Genomic DNA, 5,668 nt, shown 5'->3' on the forward strand with positions numbered 1-5,668 from the left:
TCAGCCACAGCCGTCTGCTCCGTCTCTCCGTCTGCTTTGTTCACACTGTCTGCTGCACAAATTGTTTAATGTGTTGCAACTTGTTCTTTTTTTCCCCACAATCACGTTATATAAGAACTGACGTTGACCTCTCATAATATTCCTGTTTATACTTATTGTGTATTTCTAATCTCATTATGTGTAGCATTCACATGAATGTGGGTGGTCCAGTACACTTTTGCTACTACAGAGTTTTATATCTGTATGAGAATTTACCGTTAGGATAGAACCATGACGGGTGTGGCGCAGTGTGGCTGTTTGGTCTCAAGTGTTGTCAACCTTTTCCAGTCTTGCTTCAGAAGTTCAAGTCAAACTACGGTAATGAATACAGCATTGATTCCCTTGAGAATGACCAAACGCGGTTATTCGTGAAAACAAAAGTGTTTATTGGACCAAAACTGTCAGGTCATTCTCATAAATCACCAGAAAATCGTCACCGAGATAATTTTGTCATACACACTACAATCTGCCGTGGTTTCCATGAATGTCAAGGGGAAGCAGGAGCAGTTTCCTTTGCTATCTTTTTTTCAATGGGAATGAAACAGAGCCTTGAATGGCTCCAATAGAAACCCAGGAGTACGGCAGAAACAAATTCCACTCTCGGCAGAGAGATGCTTCATCTCATTGTTGCTCATTTCTCTAGTGCTTAATTGCATCAAGGCAGAAGCAGGACCTCTGCAGTGACCCATGTAACAATAGGATTGCAACAACATCCATTAGCAGAACCAAACAGTCCTTGTACTGTATCATCACAGGCAGCAAGTCTGAGCTGCTGTATGTTCTGAGGCATGGTGGTGGTGTATTTTTACCATCCAACGTGTACGCTCTCTTGTGCGATATTACTGTGTAAGTGCAGTGCACACCAGGTGTTTGCTGTATTAATCCCTACATAGGCCAGAAATATAAACCAAATCACATTTAGGTGCTGTGAGTGTTGGCAGCTTCCTAGAGTTAACCTTGTCGTCACCGTGAGATTGCCATATTTGCCTCGTCGTGCCCGTAGGAACCTCTACTTAAGCCTCGGCTCACTGATGGTATTTTTCAACCCACGTTGTACAGAAGTGCTGGGCTGCTGGATAATCTGGATAACTCCTTGTGAAACCACAAATTGTAATGTTTACATTACTGTTTGAGTAGGATTTAAATGAACAGTACATAGCATGTTCATAAGTGAGCTCAAGAGGCGTTGGTAGGTGTATTTTTGGAGTTTGTACAGTGCCAGGCTAACCTCCAGTCTTTATGCTAAGCTAGGTTAACCACATCCTCGCTCCGTAGCCAAAGGCATAACATTGTTATCATTCTTCTCTTTAAAAAAACACGAAGAAGTGTATTTCTTTGAATGTCAAACTATTCCTTTAACACAAGCATAGTCACTGAGGGATGCTGTATGAGCTGTCCTGTATTGTGTGTAGTACACAACAATCGAACGTAGTTTGGCAATAAAGTTGAATGATTGTCTGCCGAAGCAGCGACAACAGGCAGACCTACTGAACACAACAACAAAAGCAAGACAGGATGATGGTGCGACACTTCACAACCAACTGTTAACTCAATCTGGATACCCCGATATGTGACCTTTTCAAAGACCATTTCTTATTTGATATGATTTACTGTCAGCATATTATCAACATAAGAAAATGAAGCTACACAAGGGACTTTTCTCTGTACTTTCTTTTGAAGAAAATTATTTTGGCGTTCCAGGTGACACATGCTGTATTTGCATGGAAATTACAACATACCAGTAACATCAGATAAGGCTGCAGTGGGAAAAACACTTATGAAAAGTTTTATGTTAATGCAACTGCTATCAGTCACCATCTGTAGGCCTATGTATGTGACCGCAAATCTTCTATCAGCTGGCATTCACTCCTGGGACTGTGGTAATTTTACTTCCCTTTTCTGTGAAATGTTGTCATGAACTAAGTGACATTAGTTGTGAATCAGCTGATAAACTTCTGCGAATTAATCCACAACACTCTCTTTACTTACCATGGTTCTGCCACCGAGGCTTATCCCCTCCTCTTGACTCAGAGACACACTCATCCCTCTGAAACCTCTTCACCATTAAGGAAAGTAATACTCTTTTAGTGTCATGTTGCAGTTTGTACAAGTCAAGATCCTGCCTTGAGGCTGGAGAAAGGGAAAAGAAAGGATGTAAAGGTAGATTACAGGAAAGAAGCCTTTAACAAAGACGTGCACAGGAAGATAATTCATTGCACCTGCTCTGACAATGTCCAGTAACCTAAGACGGGCTTTCCTGGACAAGATGACACCTGTATGAATGAAGCTGCTGCAGCTGGGTGTCACATTTTCATTTTGCGCGGATACACACACACACACAGAGAGGAATCCTTGTGTGCATACAGAGTCACACAGTGGAACAGCTGCTCAGATTTAACACTTAGATAGTGAAGCAGAGGTGATGTCAGAAAAGTTCCAGTGGAATTTTCTGTTTGCTGCAAAAGACAAAGACACCATGCAATCAGTTAAAAGTGCTTGTTTGCAACCAAGTGTGCAACAGTACAATCCTTTTTTTCTTTTTGATTTGTACATTGTGTCCAGACATGTTTTGACTACACCCACATGCCAAAAGACTTAACCCAGTTTTGATTAAAAGCATTTGAGCGATGAAGCTTTTACTCATTAGTATGACAAGACAGTGAAGGCCTATTAAGATGTACAGCTGGTCTAATCACTGTTGCCAAACCTGCTGGAGGTTCAGTGGAGGGACTGGTGGGTCACTGCAGCACAAAGTCTGAATGAGTCAGGGTTACGCAGCTGGCAACATTTTCAAATATCCATCTTTGTGTTGTGTAGGAGTGCAGGTCAAGGGTCCAACAGCAAATCCAGAGAATTACACAACCTGGAAAGTGGTCTACATAACTCCACTCTAAAGGAACTTGGCAAACTCTGCACTGCAGTCTGTAAGAGGTGAACTTCGGTAACAGCAGTCTCATCAGCATGGAGGTTGGGCCATTACCAGACTGCATCTACATTTATTATGAACTGGCCATTGGGAGAGCAGCATGATTTGTGTAGAGTGAATGCTTTGTTTCTGTTTTAACCTTCTTTCAATGTTTTCTTACACACACCACCCACCCACACAGACTGGGTATGTTTTGGTAGCTTCTTCATGAGATATGAGCTGGTTGTTTAGAACAATTGCACACTCTTCTTGTTTTACTGTCATTATGAGCGCAGAGAATAAGGGGATCATATGAGGACATCAATCAAGTGCAGTAACCTCTTATGTGACTGATTCTTGAGAACACATATTCAAGGAAATAGAATATATGTGCATTTGCTTTGTTGTTTCATGAGAATATTGGTATACTCTTGTGTCTGCATGCTTTATATGAAGCTGCAGTCAGCAACCGGTTAGCTTAGCATAAAGACTGGAAACAGGGGAACACAGCTAGCTCTGTCCAAAGGTAATGCACTCTCTGAAACACCCACTTCTAAATCTCACTTATTGCCATGTCCTGTCTCCTTTGTTTAATAAAGATCTTTGTTACCGTTGTACAGAGTCGGTGTAGCTGTTTCCCTCCAGTTTTTATACTAAGCTAAGGAAGCTAGCTCCTAGCTCACTCTCAGCAAGAAAGCGAATAAGCGCATTTCCAAAACATGTTCTATTTCTTTAACATTTGAACTCTCAGAGCAGGTTCTCAGTTATCAAGTAGCAAAAGTCTTTGATTTTTTTGTCAATACATAAATCAGATCTTCCTTGGCATTTGTAAATCTGACAGAAAAGAATGCAACAGCCAATGTAATTACATAGAAATAAAAAGCAATAAAAAGTTATGGACGAATCAGAATGAAATGTCTGAGAGCACAACAACAGAAAGCAAACATCATGAACACCAAAGACAAATGCTCATTGTGTGGTTACAGTTTCAACCCACATCAAGTCACTTAAAAAGGAAACTATCAGGTGCATCTGTTATGTTGATGTGGAAAAAACAGCATTTGAAAATTCAAGTAATTTTAAATACACGTGTTGATGAGATCTGACAGGAAACCGCACCACATTTTTTCATATCATCCACATGTCAGTTGTTTTCTTCTTCTGGCTGCTCATGCAAACTGAACATGCATACAGTAGAGCCATAATTCACTATGAATCCTTTGATAATGAAGTGTCATGTTGGTTAATGACAGCAGTACTATCAGAGTCGCAGGTCAAAGACATTGCCAAAGTACAAGATCCTTTCTGACCTTAACGTGTGGAAAAATCCCAAAGGTGAAGGCTCAGTTTTAATTGCTTCTCTAAGATATTAAAAAGTGTGAGTAGTGAATGGTGTGAATATTTGATTAACTGACCCTGATTATGTCTGAAGACAAGTACATACATTGCAAAAGTATCAAAAGTATCAAATATGACACATTTTGTGCAAAAGACGCAGGCGGATTGCCTCTGATATGTTACAATATCAAAAGTGTGTTAACTTTCCACATGCTTTTCCCTCTGGGACATGCTGTGACCCTGGTCTCGTCACTTCAAGCCTGACTTGTGCACAGCTACTTGGTGCATTCGGGGAGGAAGTGTTGGTCTGAATCAATGGCAATGACAGGTTTAATTTACAGCTACTCAAGACACTTCTCAGATGAGGCCTGCAAAAAAACCTCAACATCTTGGCACGCCTCATCGAGTCATGTAACAACGGCGGCTGATTGCATTTGCAGCTGGTTGGCCTCAACAAGTGCATTTTCCCATTTGAAAAGACATATGTGGAGTCTCTTTGTTTGCAAAAAGGTTCAACTCTTGATTTTTCTTTCTACTGTAGCTTTCAATAAGATGCTCATTAGTATAAGGGCCTGTCATTTGGTCTTGAGGTTTCTACTATTTTCATGAATTCAAACAAAACAAGTCTCAAATAACAAAATATGTAACACAGGAACCCTATTGTCCCTGTGACACAGCAATGATTTCACCAAGACTGTAGACCGGCGAATACCTTCACCCCGCGCCATCCATGCGAATCACTAAAACGGGGTGAAACAACGTTGGTGCCTTTTTTGTGTTGAAGAACACACTTGGATCCTGAAGGAGAAACGGATAACTTGCCCCGGTTTCCGCCACTTTAACCTGCAAAAGGAAGATCACGGAATTCCCGGATTCTTCAAGTCGGCATTCACTGTTTTCTCCGTCCTCAGACGAGAATCAGCTTGCCGTTTGACCCGCTGACACAGCGCGGGACGTTCCCCGGTCTTAGGGGATAGGTCATAGTGTGTTTGTAACATTGTTTGTTTGAAGTTTAACTGTACTATTTACCGTGTTATTGTGTATTTTACGGACCACTGAGTCCCGTTCAGTGTTGTGATGCTGTCATAGTGTTGTGTTGAGATCAGCCCACCGTGAGTAAAGTCGGTAAACTGTACTTTATTAGTTGAAGGTCCAGTGCGGCGACCTTCCATATCTGAGTTCGCCAGTCGGGCCTTTGAGTGATAAGGTAACAGTTGCTGTTCTTTACTGCTGTGGTGAGGATCTCTCTTGTTTTGGGTGCTTTCTTCTTCTTTTCAAACTAACCCACAGACACACACTCACACACTTACGCGCAACTACGTCCGCCATCTTGCTTTCTTTCTCTCTCTCTCTCTCTCTCTCTTCCCTCCCACCCTCTTCTACACA

The sequence above is a fragment of the Pholis gunnellus genome (genome assembly GCF_910591455.1).
Source record: "Pholis gunnellus genome assembly, chromosome: 19".
NCBI lineage: Eukaryota > Metazoa > Chordata > Actinopteri > Perciformes > Pholidae > Pholis > Pholis gunnellus.